The 19,332-nt window shown below is 43.9% G+C and overlaps 1 protein-coding gene across 1 annotated transcript in view; it reads right to left on the reverse strand.

Moving 5' to 3' along the window:
* Positions 1-19,332, reverse strand: part of LOC139924351 (protein kinase C-binding protein NELL1-like) — a 234,798-nt gene that overhangs the window by 81,577 nt on the left and 133,889 nt on the right. The gene's annotated exons all lie outside the window — the stretch shown is intronic.

Consider the following 19,332-nt stretch of genomic DNA (forward strand, 5'->3'; position numbering starts at 1 on the left):
CGTTTAACCACCAGAGTCGCTGCAGTTTGAAAACATGGAGGGCGAATTAGCTGCTGGCTAATCTCGTCATGCACCTGCACTCTCTCTTATTTCCACGTCTGTCCAATTCGCCATTTTCGAACATCAAAAAAATCTCCAGTTGTCTGGTGGTTTGTGTTTCCCTCATGCATGTGTCTTTACATGGAATAAACTCGTCTCCTCCTTGCGAGCGTTGTGATTGGCTCACACGGTCGGACAGCAGAGTGTCCTGCGTCAGAGTGTCCCGCTGCTCGTGACGTTACTGTTACAGCACTGTTCACACATACGGTCGATGGAGAACTTTACCAGTTCTGTATTGTCTTGAGCAGTGAAATTGGCGGAAGTGATTTACCGGCATTTCGACATACAAGGTCATGTCATGCCCATGTACTAACGGCTTAACACTGTGGTGCTCAGCATGAACACAAACGCATGGCGGTCAAGTGCAGCATACTCCCCATGGTACAACTGAGTGGAACATTGCTTTATGTAGTTGAGGGGCGGGAGGGGAAGGAGGAGGAAATGTAGCTCCTTTTGAATCAGGCCACAGGTTCATTTTTGTAAAAAGGTACCATCAGAACAAGATAACTACCTGTAAATTGTGGAAATGCTGAAAATAAGCAAGGAGCCAGTGGAACAGTGGGAGCGGCTGTTAGTGCCCCCCCGCAGTGAAGCCTGAGAAATGCATTAGGGCAGTAAGGCACAGTGTGAGAGGATGAGGGACTAAGTGGGCAAAAAAAAAACAGCTGTCTGTTTTTTTCTTCCTATCATTTCCATATTCTGTGACATGAGGAAAGGGGAAGGAACAAAAAGGAAAAGGAAGGGAGAAGAGAAAGGAGAGAAGAGATGAAGAGAACAAAGGACAGAGGAGAAAGAAATGAGAGAAAGGGAGGAGAGAGGACAGAGGAGAAGGAAACGAGAGAAAATGAGGGGAGAGGACAGTGAAGGAAAGGAAGAGAGAGGACAGAGGAGGAGGAAAGGAGAGGAGTATGTTGATGAGGACAGAGGAGAAGGAAAGGAAAGGAGAGAGAAGGAGGAGGGAGGTCAGAGGAGAAGGAAAGGAAATGAGGGAAAAGGAGGAGAGAGGACAGAGGAGAAGGAAAGGACAGGAGAGAGAAGGAGGAGGGAGGTCAGAGGGGACGGAAAGGAAAGGAGAGAAAAGGAGGAGAGAGGAGAAGGAAAGGAAAGGAGTATGTTGATGAGGACAGAGGAGAAGGAAAGGAAAGGAGAGAAAGGAGGAGAGAGGACAGAGGAGAAGGAAAGGAAAGGAGAGAGAAGGAGGAGGGAGGTCAGAGGAGACGGAAAGGAAAGGAGAGAGAAGGAGGAGAGAGGAGAAGGAAAGGAAAGGAGTATGCTGATGAGGACAGAGGAGAAGTAAAGGAAAGGAGAGAAAAGGAGGAGAGAGGAGAAGGAAAGGAAATGAGGGAAAAGGAGAAGAGAGGACAGAGGAGAAGGAAAAGAGGGGAGAGAAGAGGAGGAGAGAGGACAGAGGAGAAGGAAAGGAGAGGAGTGTGCTGATGAGGACAGAGGAGAAGGAAAGGAAAGGAGGGAAAAGGAGGAGAGAGGACAGAGGAGAAGGAAAGGAAATGAGGGGAAAGGAGGAGAGAGGACAGAGGAGAAGGAAAGGAAATGAGGGGAAAGGAGGAGAGAGGACAGAGGAGAAGGAAAGGAGAGAAGAGGAGGAGACAGGGCAGAGGAGAAGGAAAGGAGAGGAGTATGTTGATGAGGACAGAGGAGAAGGAAAGGAAATGAGGGAAAAGGAGGAGAGAGGATAGAGGAGAAGGAAAGGAAATGAGGGGAAAGGAGGAGAGAGGACAGAGGAGAAGGAAAGGAGAGAAGAGGAGGAGACAGGGCAGAGGAGAAGGAAAGGAGAGGAGTGTGCTGATGAGGACAGAGGAGAAGGAAATGAAATGAGGGAAAAGGAGGAGACAGGGCAGAGGAGAAGGAAAGGAGAGGAGTGTGCTGATGAGGACAGAGGAGAAGGAAAGGAAATGAGGGAAAAGGAGGAGAGAGGACAGAGGAGAAGGAAAGGACAGGAGAGAAAGGAGGAGAGAGGACAGAGGAGAAGGAAAGGAAATGAGGGAAAAGGAGGAGAGAGGACAGAGGAGAAGGAAAGGAAAGGAGGGAAAAGGAGGAGACAGGGCAGAGGAGAAGGAAAGGAGAGGAGTGTGCTGATGAGGACAGAGGAGAAGGAAAGGAAATGAGGGAAAAGGAGGAGACAGGGCAGAGGAGAAGGAAAGGAGAGGAGTGTGCTGATGAGGACAGAGGAGAAGGAAAGGAAATGAGGGAAAAGGAGGAGAGAGGACAGAGGAGAAGGAAAGGACAGGAGGGAAAAGGAGGAGAGAGGACAGAGGAGAAGGAAAGGAAAGGAGGGAAAAGGAGGAGACAGGGCAGAGGAGAAGGAAAGGAGAGGAGTGTGCTGATGAGGACAGAGGAGAAGGAAAGGAGAGGAGTGTGCTGATGAGGACAGAGGAGAAGGAAAGGAAAGGAGGGAAAAGGAGGAGAGAGGACAGAGGAGAAGGAAAGGACAGGAGAGAAAGGAGAAGAGAGGACAGAGGAGAAGGAAAGGAAATGAGGGAAAAGGAGGAGAGAGGACAGAGGAGAAGGAAAGGAGAGGAGAGAAGAGGAGGAGACAGGGCAGAGGAGAAGGAAAGGAGAGGAGAGAAGAGGAGGAGAGAGGACAGAGGAGAAGGAAAGGAGAGGAGTGTGCTGATGAGGACAGAGGAGAAGGAAAGGAGAGGAGTGTGCTGATGAGGACAGAGGAGAAGGAAAGGAGAGGAGTGTGCTGATGAGGACAGAGGAGAAGGAAAGGAGAGGAGTGTGCTGATGAGGACAGAGGAGATGGAAAGGAGAGGAGTGTGCTGATGAGGACAGAGGAGAAGGAAAGGAGAGGAGTGTGCTGATGAGGACAGAGGAGAAGGAAAGGAGAGGAGTGTGCTGATGAGGACAGAGGAGAAGGAAAGGAGAGGAGTGTGCTGATGAGGACAGAGGAGCGACGGGAGCCCAGCAGCTTTTCTGACATCTCTAATATTGAGCTAATATCATGATGCATGACAACCTCTGTTCACACCGAGCGCTCCCTCCTAATGTAGCTTGAAAGACGCTATGTGAGCATTAAAACACAGAGATCAGGGAGATATTAGCCGAGCCGGGTGACTGCTGATGAAATGAGATCGGAAAGACACAAGGGAGGCGTTACGCAGCAGGGCCTGTGTGTGTATGTGTGTGTGTGTGTGTGTACAGTACATGTGTGTGTGCCACCTAGTCGTTTCCTGAGGCAAAACGGCCTTTCCACCACTTAAGGGACTGTGAATCTTCCGCTGAAGGGATGCAGCGAGGGAAGAGACTATTTCCATATCCCATCCTTGTACAAAATGCATTCCAGCTTTGAGGTTGGCTCCTTTTTTTCCCTCCGCTCACATTTCCCCCTACAACAGTATGAATTTGTATGAAGTATGTAATTGACTTACATCCAATACCCAGAGGTTTTTCTTTTTTTGTGGGGGGGGGGGTGAATTTCATCCTTGGATAATGTACAGTACGAGCGTCGAGTTGCACAGTCAAAGAGAGACGGATGGTGTATTCAAGCATACAAAGACTCGCCGGCCCTAAGCGCAAAAGCATTGATCTGCTACATCAAAAACATGAGACTTATTGGAGTCCTTTGAGGCTGCGAAACACTACCTGAATCCAATTTTCATCTTTGTCCTTAAGCGCTGCTCTGCCCCGGAAGCTGCTCGTTCTGGCGGGCCCTTTGTAGGCGGCGTGGCGTGGTGTGGCGCTGCCCGGACGCGAGCGGCGTTGCTCAGGCTTGATTGCGGCCGGCCTACGATGTTCCTGACACACGGCTTCAATAATTCAAAGCCGGGCGCGCGCCGCTTTTGTCAGCTTTCATTTAAAGTGGAAGAAGCATCTCCTGTCAAGTCTGAGGCACGACGGGGCGTTCTGATCTCTCTGTTGTCCCGCTGCCCCGCCGACGCCCCGTATCCTGCTCCGTCGCCAGCGTGTGTGTGTGTGTTGTGTGTGTGTGTGTGTGTGTGTGTTGTCGCCCTCTGTAGCTTCCTCTGGGAGCTAGCAGGTGAGGTCTGGTGACAGAACTGGAACTGTCATTTCACACTGGGGGAATTCATTTTTCTGGATTCACCGGTGTCTCTCTCTTGCTCTGCACCCCCCCCCCCCCCCCCCCCGCCTCCCTCCACCCCCCCCTTCAGCTCGCTCTCTGCATCTCTCTGCTGCTTTATTCATGCTGTGATGTAGGTCAGCGCTGGGGAGGGGAGCAGCTAAAAATAAGGCAGTATAGGCTTTGTGTGTGTGTGTGTGTGTATGTGTGTGAGAGAGACAGAGATTGTGATTCTGTGTGTGTGTACTTGTTTGTGTGTTTTTCAGAGGGAGAGAGAGAGAGAGAGACTGTGACTGAATGTGTTTGAGTGTGTGTGTGTGTGTGTGTGTGTGTGTGTGTGTGTATTTGTCTGTGTGTGCATGTGCTGTATGTGTGTGTGTGAGTGAGGGAGAGAGATAGAGACACAGAAACAGAGATAGAGACTGTGCCACTGTGTGTGCTTGTCTATATATGTGTGTGTGTGTGAGAGAGAAATACCGTGTGAGTGTGTGTGTGTGTGTGTGTACGCACGCGCTTGTATCTGCATCGCCATTGTACTGTACTGAGGTTAATGGAAACAGCCTTCTATCTGATAGCATCATTGTTTCCTGCAGTAAACAGAGGACAAGAGTGACTGACTATTTTCTTTATTCTAATGAATCTTGATTGTGTGTGTGTGTGTGTGTGTGTGCGTGTGTGTGTGTGCGTGTGGTCTGGTCCAGGACCCGGGCCACCGTAGCTGATCAGTCTTTTTCTAGCAGGTTTTTTTTTTTTCAGCCCGATGGCCACCGGCTAACGCTGCTGCTTCAGACTGAAGATTGAAGTCTGGAGCAGAAAAGCCATCAGAGACGGAGAGAGAGAGGGAGAGAGAGAGAGAGAGAGAGAGACAGAGAGAGAGAGAGAGAGAGAGAGAGAGAGAGAGAGACAGAGAGAGAAAAGGCTGGAGGAGGACAGAGGAGCGCTGCTGTCTGATGGAGATTTGAATGTCTAAAATGTGAGGAAATGAGAGATAAATACCAGCCTGAATTTCAAAGTGTGCTCCAGATTTTTTCCTCTTCTCTTGAACGTTATGAAACTTCCAGTAGTGCATGGTGGAGAGGAAATTACTCTGTATGTGTGTGTGTGTGTGTGTGTTGCATGGAAAGTTTGTCTCAGTGTGCTACAAACTCCGCAGAGACAGTTATGTTTCTGCCCGTTACTTATGAACGGATTTCCATGACATCTGTAGACAGATCGGCCTCAGGCCAAGAAGCAATTGATTATATTTCCGGCATCGGGTGATTATCGGTTTGTAGCCATAATGATTAAACTAATGGAGATAGACACTTGATTCAAAATGCTAAGGGCATGTTTGCAAGGTCAAGAAATCAACTCATCTTAAAACTGAAGTGATAGGAACGATATCTTTGGGTGGAACAGCAAGCTGGAGAATCGTTGTGTTGGCGGAGGTTTGCCCTCTCTGAGTGCCTTCTGGTTTATTTCTGATTTAAACTTTTTCACTCTCTCTACAGATAATAGCAACATAATGTACATGAGTGTCTCTTAACCGTATTCTGTAGCTTTTGTACCACTTCAAGTCTTGCATTCAGAGAATTTTTTGCTGTACTTCTATCTCTTTGCTAAGGTGAATTTAATAGATGGACTGAAAGCTTTAGCAGCATGGCTTCTTTTCCGTTCATTGTGTATGTGTGTGTGTGTGTGTGTGTGTGAGAGAGAGAGCGAGAGAGAGAGAAAGAGAGAGAGAGAGGAGCTTGACCAGAAGGCACAGATGCTTCCATTCAAATGTCATCTCTTCTCCTCGATACAAATCTCATCGCTCTGTCAGCAGATGTCTCCTTCACACACCACAGCAATCAGCAATCAACGCCCCCCCGGCTTTGACCTCTCTCTCTCTCTCTCTCTCTCTCTCTCTCTCTCTCTCTGTCTCTCTCTCTCTCTCTCTCTCTCTGTCCTTCTCTCTCTCTGTACTCCCCTGCTGTCTATTTCCACACGCACAGAAGTCAGTCTCACTCAGCAATTACACACCACGATAATGGAGGCTTACGCATAGCATTGCTTTCAACATACAGACACACACACACACACACACACACACACACATGCACACGCACACAGAGGCTGAAATATACTGAAAGAGAAATGGGATACTACATTCATTTTCTCCAATATACTTGGTGTAAACAGTTAATCTTTTATTTTTTCATTTGACTCCACTGAAACACAGTAAATTACCCAAGCAGTGAAAGTGACAAAATAGTTTAGAATAAAAAGGCATTTGTACACAAATTATTATGTCATTTCAATATGCAAGTGTCAATCACTGGCTCGTATAATTCTATGCAATGATTAAAAACAGAAATGCTATTACAATGGGAAATGACAAGGCAGTAGTTTTGGATTGGACCAGGTGATGGAGGGATCGGTCCAGACCTGCGACAGGAGCCAAAGGAGACAATTTAAAACAGGAGCCTTGACACCTCAGGCCTTAAAGGAGAACGCCAGTGTCACTTAGAGTTACAACCCATTTACTTCTGTCTATATCTAGTTTACCTTTCCCCCAATCATTTTGCAATGTGTGCTGTATGTAATTAGATTTTTAAACATTTACATTTTCTTCATTTTTTAAATGCAGACTTTAAGGTGTCAAACCTATCTTGAAATTAGCTGCTGTCCCGGCGAACAGCCAAAATAAAAAAGACGTGGATGGAAATAATCCACCATTATTTCCTGGAGGAGACTTCCATTTCTTCCTGTGGGTGTCAGCTGATGACAGATGAAAACACTCAACTCAGCTCAATGAAATGAGGAGAAAACAGAAAGTTTGGCTTCATGTTTCAGGTGATGGATTCTCTCGCTCTGTGGAAGTTTGTTTTTCATACTGGACAAGAATGAATGCTGATGAGCGCTGATATCTGCAACTATGCTGACTGTGTGCAGAACCAGAGAGGAAGCTGGACCGTTGGTACTAACTTAACAAAAATACACCGGTATTCTCCTTTAACGTGGCCTGAGCTGGAGCGGGACGAGTGATTTCCGTCACTGGGGTTTCATCTCCATGCGGAGTTCCCAGACGGCTGAACGCAGACGCTAAACCCTCTTATCTCCCCGCACTGCACACAAACCAAACACAAAACTAACAATCGCCATGCAGCACAGGACTACACCTTTTTTCTGATGCTGCGTGTCTCCTCTCTGAGCCAGAGGAGAAAAAGAACTACTGATGCATTTAATTAGAGGGCCTTTAGAGAGCAGACGCTCTTATCTCCGTTCTTCTCCTTTAGAAGAAGCATACAGAGCAGGAAGTGTTCTGGTGGAGGAGATTAGGGCCCGCTAAGGAACATGCTGTTCGCACTGTTTGGCAGAGAATAGCTCTTGGGCATGAGAAGTGAACGATGCTGTGGTCTCCTATCAGAAGAAGACAACGTTGTGAGTCGGCTATGAGGCATGGCAGTTAAATCTATCTGTCACTGTGAGACTCCAACTAGAAGCTGCCATTCACTGCACTGCTCACTGACAGACATTCAGACAGACACTCTGAAAACTGAAATTGTGACAGAGTCCGTCTGTCAGACAGAGCGTAACAGTTTACCTAGACGACAGGTGATGTGTGTGTGTGTGTGTGTGTGTGTGTGTGTGTTTGTGAGTGCGTTCACACGGGTATACTTTTGCAAAGCCTAGAAAAGCGCACCTGGGTGGCCACTAACTGAAATAAATCCATATATATTATCCAGAGAGGCGGAGCAGTGTGCGTCTCCTCTCACAATCTAGCAGATTACTGCACAGCTCAGGCTTTATTGTTGCAACACCTTCAGAGTCAAATCCTGAAAGCAAACTGGATTGGCTCCGTCGCGGCAGGCAGATGCATATCACAGAGGTCTGACACAATCCACTGCGGCAGACTGAGGCGGTTATATCAAAACCTCATCGCCGCATGGAGAATGAGTCTGCAGAGAGAGAGAGAGAGAGAGGCCAGGACCGGGAGAGAACAATCCAAAAACACAGATTACGCACAGGAAGATTACGTTACTCCACCACAAACTGGATTATGTGACGATAGCATGAATTGAGGGGTAGTTGTTTGCTAAACTCCTCAAAAAAGGAGGGAAGTCCGCACTACCAAATGAATTACAATGTTTATTATAACGCACAGCAGCAGACAAAGAAACTAGCACGTTTCAGCGCTGAGCCCTCATCAGCGTTTCCCGTCATTTATTTGGTAGTGCGGACTTCGCTCCTTTTTTGAATAGCATGAATTGTACAAGCCATTTCCACCTGTTCAGCAAGTGAAACGGTTGGCTAACGGTTAAGTTTAGGCAACTTAAACAACTTTGGTTAAGATTAGGGTTAAATAATACAAACTTTCACTGTAAATGAACACTTCACTCCCAGTAGAAATGTCATGATTTGGGAATTGAACCCGGGTCGTTGGAGTTGAAGGTAAATGTCTCCGCCCTTACTTTCCACCACGCTACTTCAATGTCAAGCTACTTTCTGTTTCTAGCCATGTCTTCGTCGTGGGGAAACATTTTTCCTGCTTTCTGTGCAAGGTATTTGCATTTTAAGACATTGTGCAGGACGGCGGCCCACAGCGTGAGCTTGCTTTCCTGGTCTGCTGTGATGCGTTGATGCTAGCTCAGCCCAGTAAGCTCTGTGGAGGGTTTCCTGCAGCTGGTTAGCAAATATACAAACACACATACATGCACAAACAAATTATAGGCACACACAAGTATGCATATATGTAGGCCCACATGCAGGCAGGAACACACACACACACACACATACACCCATAGCACTGTCAGGCTGCCTGTCAGTGGTGCAGATGCCGTTGTGTATGGAGATAGAATAAGTAGCTGAGAGGTAAACACAGATGCTGACAGAGGGAAAACAGTGACAAATGCTGCCAGCATGCATTACTATTCTATCAGTTGTATCAGTCACACACACACGCACGCACACGCACACGCACACGCACACGCACACGCACACACACATACACTTGTTTGTCCCCGTGCCCAGGACTGTTGGTAGGGCAGCGGCAGCAGATGGTTGGGTTTAGCTCTCATTGTGTCAGGTTGCTGCAAAAGGGACATACACACACACACGCACACACACACACACACACAGTAACGCACCCACTTAATTTTGCCAGCAAGGGCGTCTACAAACTATTATACAAGTCCAGATAAGAACTTACAATGTTTCAGATGATTGGCCGATGTCGGCCATTAGTGAATGGTTGCTAGGTAACTGTGATGCCTTGCGGCTAACGACCTGCGTGATCTAATTGACATCCCATCAGTCACCACTCACCTTGTAGCCAACAGAAATACAAAGGGGGTGTAAGGCTGCTATTATCCTGACACAGTCAACCAAGTTCTCTGTTATGTTAAATTATCACTAAAAATAAAAGTTCAGCCTTTCCAAGTCATTACACAGTCTGAGAGAAAAGTGGAGAGAGAGGCAGAAACAAAGACAGAGACAGAAAAAGAAACAGACAGACTGAAGAGGGAAAACAAAAACAGAGACAGACACAGAGATGGAAGAAGAGACAAGAGACAGAAACAGAGACAGAAACAGACAGAAAGAAACAAAAACAGCAACAGAGAGAAAAGACAGAGAGAAACAAAAACAAAAACAGCAACAGAGAGAAAAGACAGAGAGAAACAAAAACAAAAACAGACAGAAACAGAAAGACAGAAACAAACAGAAACAGAGAAGCACGAGAGGTGAGATAGACACAGGGGTGCACTTTCTATTTAACTGTAAATTATATTTTGAACTGAAATTCAACAATATCCTACTAAAAACCTGTCCTATCCTAGTAAAAGCCTGTCCTATTCTACTAATAACCTGTCCTATCCTACTAATAACCTGTCCTATTCTACTAATAACCTGTCCTATCCTGGTAAAAACCTATCCTATTCTACTAATAACCTGTCCTATCCTACTAATAACCTGTCCTATTCTACTAATAACCTGTCCTATCCTGCTAATAACCTGTCCTATTCTACTAATAACCTGTCCTATCCTGGTAATAACCTGTCCTATTCTACTAATAACCTGTCCTATCCTGCAAATAACCTGTCCTATTCTACTAATAACCTGTCCTATCCTGGTAATAACCTGTCCTATCCTACTAATAACCTGTCCTATTCTACTAATAACCTGTCCTATCCTGCTAATAACCTGTCCTATTCTACTAATAACCTGTCCTATCCTACTAATAACCTGTCCTATTCTACTAATAACCTGTTCTATCCTGCTAATAACCTGTCCTATCCTACTAATAACCTGTCCTATTCTACTAATAACCTGTCCTATCCTGCTAATAACCTGTCCTATTCTACTAATAACCTGTCCTATCCTACTAATAACCTGTCCTATTCTACTAATAACCTGTCCTATCCTGCTAATAACCTGTCCTATCCTACTAATAACCTGTCCTATTCTACTAATAACCTGTCCTATCCTGCTAATAACCTGTCATATTCTACTAATAACCTGTCCTATTCTACTAATAACCTGTCCTATCCTACTAATAACCTGTCCTATCCTACTAATAACTTGTCCTATCCTAGTAAAAACCTGTCCTATCCTACTAATAAGCTGACCTATCCTAGTAAAAACCTGTCCTATCCAGTGTTCGGGGTAACGCATTACATAGTAACACATTAAAGTAAGATTACTTTTTTGTGGTAACAACTAACTTAACGCGTTGTAATCAGTCATGTAATCAGTTATTAGTTACTTTCTCAAAGTTACATTTCGCTACTTTTATTTTTCTTTCAAATAGTTAAATGTTCAGTGCAAATTAAAAAAACATTAAAGTATTGCGCTACATGATGTTATTAAAGCAGACTATACAGCAGGCTGGCGGTGTGCAGTGGAGGCTTGTAGCTTACGACTCACTTTCAGAATGAACACAACAATAAACTGCAGAACTTGGAAATATTTGCATTACTTTGAACTGATGGAAGAGAAGGATAAGAACATTATTGTTAACTGTAAGTTTAGCTTTCACTATCATACTTTTCTCTCAGACAGTAATTTTTAGTGGGTAACGTGAAAGTACTCTAAAAAGTTACTTTTAATAAAGACTAACTTAGTAACATAACTAGTTACTATTTAGGGCAAGTCACGAAGTAAAGTATCTAGTTAGTTAACTTTCCCCAACATTGGTCGTATCCTAGTAAAAACCTGTCCTATCCTACTAGAAACCTGTCCTATTCTAGTAAAAACCTGTCCTATCCAACTAGAAACCTGTCCTATCCTAGTAAAAACCTGTCCTATCCTAGTAAAAACCTGTCGTAATCTTCTAAAAACTTGTCCTATCCTACTAAAAAACCTGTCCTCTCTAGCTAAAACCTTTCCTATCCTACCAAAAACCTATCCAATCCTACTAATAGCCTGTCCTATCCTACTAAAAACCTGTCCTAACCTTCTAAAAACCTGTCCTATCCTACAAAAAATCTGTTCTACCCTGCTAAAGCCTGTCCTGTCCTACTAAAAATCTGTCCGATCCTACTAAGAACCTGTCATATCCTACTAAAAACCTGTCCTATCCTACTAAAAACCTGTCCTAACCTACTAAAAACCTGTCCTATCCTAGTAGAAACCTGTCCTATCCTAGTAGAAACCTGTCCTATCCTACTAAGAACTGTTAAAAACCTGCCTTTCTTTCATGTTACTAGATGAGCACTGTCGGTGCACGTTTGCTTTGACAACATTGTTACCGAACAGTCATGCCAATAAAGCTTTTTGAATTGAAGTGAATTGACAGAGACAGAAACAGACAGAAACAGAGAGCGAGATGGGGACAGAGATACAGACAGCAGCCTACTGGTGGGACATCAAAGAGACTTCACAAAGAAATAACATTTCAGTTTTAGTGAATTCAGTGACAGGCAGATCATATAATCATTTGAGAGGAGAATTGATATTGGTATAAATATTTGACAACACCGTATGAGTCCGCTTAATTAGCTTCATTGTTATTCCAAGCCAGAGACAGCTTGCCACCCAGAGCAGATGCTGGGAAATGCTTGTGTTATGTGATTGTGTGTGTGTCTATGTGTGTGTTACATTAGTTTGTATACTGATTTTATTTTCAAATTTTGGGGTGTTTTATGCTTAGTTTAGTTTATATTGTTCGGAATTGGTTTAAATTTTATTCTGCTTAGTTTCAGTTTGAGTTGCAGGCAGGAGCGAGAAGAATGAAAAGAAGAATGTGATCTTGATAGTATGTATTGATATATTGATACTGGGGCTGGGCAATAATTTAATATTACTGTTTATCATCTTTTAATATAATCATATTGTGATGAAATAATGATATGGAGTTATGGTGATACACAATTCTGTTGTCTAAATTAATGATAAAAAGCACATACTAATTAAAATCTTTCACGAAATGAGATCTGAAACAAATTAGGGAATATTATTTGAAATTAGTTTTATCATACTTTATATTATGTACTTTGAATGTGTTGATTATTTAACACATGATTTTGCACGTTTGCAGATATCGTTATGTATCGATATCGAAATAATTTCTTATGATTATTGTCATTTTGTCGCCCAGTCCTAATTTGTAGTACATTTAGGTCCAATTCATTCCTAGTTTGTTTTGGCTTTGAGTAAAAGGAAAAAAAAAGGGGAAATACGTCTTCATGGGTTGAGGCTGCAGGTTCTGTTTAATTTCAGGATTTTTCTCAGACTCCTACATTTTTAATTTAGCTTGTAAATGTGTTTACATGCCCGGCTGCAGCCATGCCCCAATTTCCTGAAAGGTAGACGTGTCAGCATGGGGTCCAGAGGGAGAAACAGAGGAGTGACAGTAGTGGGGCGGAGGAGATGGCTGGAAGAGCAGGGATATATATACACACACACACACACACACACGTACAAACACACACACACTTGTTTGTCTCAGTGCCCAGGCTGCTGGTAGGGCAGCGGCAGCAGATGGTTGGGCATCGCTCTCATTGTCTGGGGTTGCGGCAGCAGGGAGAGCGGCGCCCTGTCCGCCCCCCTCGCCCCCCGGCCCCGGCCAGGAGACGCCGCCGCTGCCGCCACATCCTGCGTCAGTGTCACAGTCAACCTCTTCCCCGTAATTAAGGCCAGCCCCTCTGGTTCCACCTGACAGCAGAGAGCAGCTGGAGGACAGCGGAGGAGGAGGAGAGGTCGAATCCTCAGGACACACAGCAGCTGAGGAGCCTCATGTACACACAACACACACCGGCATGCAAACACACACATGTGCACTCATGTCACACGAGAAGACGCGCACGCACACACACTCCTATTATTATACTTGTGAGGACTTTAATTGACTACATTCAGTCCCTAACCCCTAACCCTCACTACGACATGCCTAACCTCAACCTAATCCTAATTTTAACCCTAAATCCAAGTCCTAACACTACACTAACCTCAACTTGATGACTTGGACCCTACTTTCGCATCTTTTTCCATCATACAATTGGAAACGACTGGAAATGATTTTAGGACTCAATAGCAGAGTATGGTCAGTGCTGCACACAAATTCCCCCCAAAAACCAACTTTTTAAACAAAATGCAGAGCTGGACTTCAGTTGAAAACACCAGAATTAAACTCTGAACCTTCATGCCAGTAACTTGTTTCCAGGTATGAAGCTAGATCAATTAGCTGCCAGCTAACAGAAGCTAACAGAAGCTAACAGACGATTGCGACAAACAAGCGGCGCCCTCCCTCACTTCTCACAGTGACAAGCACTTCAAACAGATATCCGCTCCTGTTTCTCTATATAGGGGTCTTCTTTTAAGATAAGATGTTGACAACTAACCGTGTGTAATATATCAGCCACATCTGGCTTCCCTGTTGTTTCTGACACCATCCACAGTTGTCATCTGCTCCGCCAGCTGCAAGACAGCCCACTTCCACAAATCACAGGCCGTACGATGCATTATAATCAGTCCTGAGAAGTTGGTGCATCCAAATCCACCGGTGACCCGGTGTGCAGAGCGGGCCCGGCTTAACGGGACAACACACGTCATTTAACAGACGCATCAGATGGAGCCGAGTCCATCATAACGGTACAGCCTCACCTCCATATACACACTACATGTGTTTTGAAGACTGTAGCCTATTGATTTTACACTAGTATCTCGCTGTAATATCTCATCACATTACATTACATTATGACATTTAGCAGACACTATTGTCCAAAGCGACTTACTACATTTTATCAACATCTCACACTTATTGCATAGTATTATGATTATATGATGGATTTTACTGTAGTATCTCTACTCTTTATAGATTGTACTGTAGTATCTATAGTCACTATAGATTTTACTGTATCTCTAGTCTAATGAATGTACTGTAGTTTCTCTAGTTTCTATACTTCTTACTATAGTATCTCTAGTCTCTATAGTTCTTACTCTCATATCTAGTTCCTATAGATTTTACTGTAATATCTCTAGTCTCTATAGTTCTTACTATAGTATCTCTGGTCTCTATAGTTCTTACTGTAGTATCTCTGGTCTCTATAGTTCTTACTCTCATATCTAGTTCCTATAGATTTTACTGTAATATCTCTAGTCTCTATAGTTCTTACTATAGTATCTCTGGTCTCTATAGTTCTTACTGTAGTATCTCTGGTCTCTATAGTTCTTACTCTCATATCTAGTTCCTATAGATTTTACTGTAATATCTCTATTCTCTATAGTTCTTACTATAGTATCTCTGGTCTCTATAGTTCTTACTGTAGTATCTCTAGTCTCTATAGTTCTTACTCTCATATCTAGTTCCTATAGATTTTACTGTAATATCTCTAGTCTCTATAGTTCTTACTATAGTATCTCTGGTCTCTATAGTTCTTACTGTAATATCTATAGTCTCTATAGTTCTTACTCTAGTATATCTAGTTCCTATAGATTTTACTGTAATATCTCTAGTCTCTATAGTTCTTACTATAGTATCTCTGGTCTCTATAGTTCTTACTGTAATATCTATAGTCTCTATAGTTCTTACTCTAGTATATCTAGTTCCTATAGATTTTACTGTAATATCTCTAGTCTCTATAGTTCTTACTATAGTATCTCTGGTCTCTATAGTTCTTACTGTAATATCTATAGTCTCTATAGTTCTTACTCTAGTATATCTAGTTCCTATAGATTTTACTGTAATATATCTAGTCTCTATAGTTCTTACTGTAGTATCTCTGGTCTCTATAGTTCTTACGCTAGTACATCTAGTTCCTATAGATCTTACTGTAATATCTCTAGTCTCTATAGTTCTTACTATATTATCTCTAGTCGCTATAGATTTTAGTGTAATATCTCTAGTCTCTATAGATTTTACTGTTGTACATCTCTAATTTCCATACATTCTCTTCTCCTAAAAAAGTCAACTCTATATCCACTTAAATCTCTGTCTTCATATCCATCCATCTCCAGTCTCTCGTACATTTCCACTTCGCTCTGCACTGTCTCATTCACTGAACATCAAGTTCTGCTTTCTCTTTCTCTCTGTATCTTTCCCTCTATCGCTTGCTCATTTATCTCGTCCCACAGTAGAGTCACATTTTCTTACCATCAGTATTCACTTCAACATTCACTTTATTTTACTTTAGTCTTCCCTCATGACCCATCACAAAAAAGAAGGCTCATCTCAAAATATACCTTAACTTTGTTTCCTCAGGAGACAGCTATAAAATGCCGGCTCTCACCCTGAGGGTGTGTACACTGTCTCTCATCCATCATTGGGATTTTTCACATTAATTAATTCTGGGACAGCAAGCTTTCTTCACTCTGTCAGATATATAAAGTTCACGCAATACATGAGTTGCTCATTTAAAACAATATCACTAAACAATATAATTCAAGTTCTAAGAGCTGATTTGGGAAATGACAATTTATTAATTCTAATTCTTATTTCTCTCTCTCATAATGTGTCTTCATTATTATGTAAATTCGTCCCTATTGCCTTATGGCAGTTATTCTATTCATTAACATACCTCGTCATGTTGTCACTGATTAACACCTACAGTAATTAACTTCAGTCAGCCATGCTGCCTTGAATTCTTTTATTTGTTGGATGATCCTTCGCAGTATTCACTTGGTGGTGGTGGTGGTGTGTGTGTGTGTGTGTGTGTGTGTGTGTGGAGGGGGGTAGGACTTTATGACAATGTACCCAATGTGCACTTTATGATTTTTTTTTTTTAAAAAGGACTGCAATGGAGGGAAAATTCGGAAATGAGAAATGTCCGTTGGCAATTAACAGGAGCTGTGCGTCTAACTCCAGTCCAACAGTCTCATCTCCTCCAAACTTCTGCATTCATTTCTCCTTCTCTCTCCCTCTCCTACGTCTCCTCTTCATTTGTCCTGAGGTAATGTGCGCTCCGCCTCGGCTCGTCCGCCGGTGTCCTTCCACCCAGCGCGGCCCTATCTACCTGCGCCGAGCTCGCCCTCCTTCCCCTCCCCATCCACACTGATGCTATCAGCTCCTGATTCACTGTAGCCGCCTCAACTCTTATAATTGATACAGAATCACGATGCCCCGAGCAGCTGACATTCAGCACAGTTTGAAGGACAGCTAGGGAAATGAGAAGCGTATAATGGAATATGCCGGCAGCACAAACAGGAGGCAGAGCCACTTGTAATGTGATCTGCTCCAGCGCTTAAATATCAAGAGCAATTAAATGCCAGTGACGGCGGTACAGTGACTAGCTGTGTGTCTGGAAACAAATTTGCTCTCAAACGGCAGCGACAGCCTGTAAACAGTCAGCTATCATTTACTGTGTGTGAAACAGCCGGTCTGCTGTGCCCGTCCCGTCAGGGAGACGACACAGTCCCACCAAATTTTGTGAAATGAACCACAGATTTCATGTTGTGGACACAAATAATGTGAAGATGATGTTCCTCCACCACGAAAATGATTATGCGACAACAGCACAAATTGTTCGTCAAGGTTAGAGTTAAGGTTTTGGTCATGGTTACATAAGAACCGAATAAGAACTGAAATGGAAACTTCCCTCCCAGTAGAAGACTTGTTGTCATGAGTTGGGAAGTGAACCCGGCTCGTTGCCTTTTTCTCACTTTTTGTGCCCAGATCACCTTATTTGCATTTTAAAGTGATGTTGAACTTTGGGTTGTGTATCTTCCTCCATGATAAAACCCCAAAATTGGCGATTCTCTGTTATCTGTTGCTCCGGTAGAGGAGATTGGAGAATTGTGTATTTTTTTCTCTCTCCATTCACTGCCATTGTATGGAGGAACAGTCTGAAAATCACACTTCCAGCACATAATCTGACATGAACAAAGCAGATTCTGACAATATATAAAAAACTAGTCATGCTGCTTAATTGTTTTTAAGTGAATCGCTTTCTTGATGTTTATTAAACCTTTCAGTTTGAACAAGTGTAACACTGAAATCCGGTTGGAGGAAACTTATGCCGATGGAACAAAGAAAATAATGTTTACCAATAATTGTAAATAGCAACACTTCTAACTCTCTAACTCTTAACCGGAGCAACACCGGTTATATCATGGCCAGGAAGCTACACAACCCAAGCTACCAAAGTTCAACATCACTTTAAGACGTTGTGCTAATTTCACCAATTTTTCATTTCTCAAGACTTTAGTTCTTTAAAAGCGCCACACAGTCTCAACACTTCAACCACGCAGCAGTTAAAGGTGACTGTGATATTCTCTGCTGCTCTGCCTCTCTCTAGCTGTAGTATCTCTTCTTTCAGCTGCACCGGCCCTCTCCTCTCCTCTCCTCTCCTCTCCTGTCCTCTGTCCTCTGTCCTCGGCCCCGGCGGTGACCTCCTGTCGGCCCCGGTGGGAGGGGCCTCTCGGGGCCGGGCGGCCGGGCACCAGGTCAGCCGTGACACTCATCTTTTTTTTCATGTTCCACCAGTTGGACACTATAGGACATTCTCTGGGAGAGGGAGACGGGTATGGAAGTGTATGAAGTAGTTCACGCTTGTGTGTGTGTGTGTGTGTGTGTGTGTGAGTGTGTGTGTGTGTGTGTGAGAGAGAGAGCCTTTCCTGCAAGGGCACAGAGCTCAAGGGGGGCAGACAGAGATTAATGAAAGGAGGTGACAACTCATTTTCAATACTAAGGGAAGGAAGTACTATGAAATGGACAGTGGGTAGAAGAGAGAGATGCTAGGAGAGAGAGAGACAGAGAGGGAGAGAGAGGGAGAGGGACAGAGACAGAGAGAGGGAGAGAGAGACAGAGACAGACAGAGAGACAGAGAGAATCCCCTGAGGATGTCCCTGCAGAATAGACCCTTTCCAGTGGATTCAACTCTCCAAGACACTGTGATTAAGTTAAAGTACCATGCTACTGTAATTACCAAGTCATTATCTATTAAATTAACTTTCTGCTGTTGAAAATTTAAATTTGTGCTATCGACCGTCACTGGGAAGACCGATTCTAAATGGAGGCGGGCTTCACTGCAACCCGGTGTGATCGAATGTTCAGCCACATTTCTGAGGCAGAGGAAAAGCTCTAAGGATTCATCACGATGTTCATCAACGCGCAACAAAGCTGGAGAGAAGCAAATCATATCAACATTAAGAAAACGTTAAGAAACATATGAACGATCCCTTTGGGGTGAATCCTGTAACCTGCAGCGCACCGTCAGCGGCGAGGACGGCAGGGAAAAACACAAGCAATTAAAATACAAACTTTCCACCTAACGCAGGCGTCTCTCTTGATCAGAGACAGAGAGCGGGACGGCGTTTTGACACACAAACCTGCCTAAAGCTCCTAATCAGAGCCAGTGTTGCTTGTCAGGATGAAGCCATTTAAGTACTAGACTAAAGTCTTGTGCATCCCCGCCGGCAACCGGTTTATTCACACATCCTCCAACCTCCCTCAGCTTCAACCACAGCTAATGGGATAATTCTCTAAAAAAAAAAAAAATGCCATGCATCAAATGACATAAATATACCTTAAAAAACATCTGTGTCAGTCATCCAGGTAGTAAGATGCCTGATATTCAGACTGAACGGCCATTTGGTTCCCACTCCATTATTCAGCCTGAGATTCCTCCTCGTTAGCTGTTTTCTGTGTGTGGGGGGGGTGATTTTACCCGAACCAATCACTAGTGACTGACGTATCTGAACCAATCACTAGTGACTGACGTATCTGAACCAATCACTAGTGACTGACGTATCCTCTGACGTTACTTCATTCACACTGATGCTGCAGCCAGTTAGCC

The sequence above is a fragment of the Centroberyx gerrardi genome, chromosome 1 (genome assembly GCF_048128805.1).
Source record: "Centroberyx gerrardi isolate f3 chromosome 1, fCenGer3.hap1.cur.20231027, whole genome shotgun sequence".
NCBI classification, from domain to species: Eukaryota; Metazoa; Chordata; class Actinopteri; order Beryciformes; family Berycidae; genus Centroberyx; species Centroberyx gerrardi.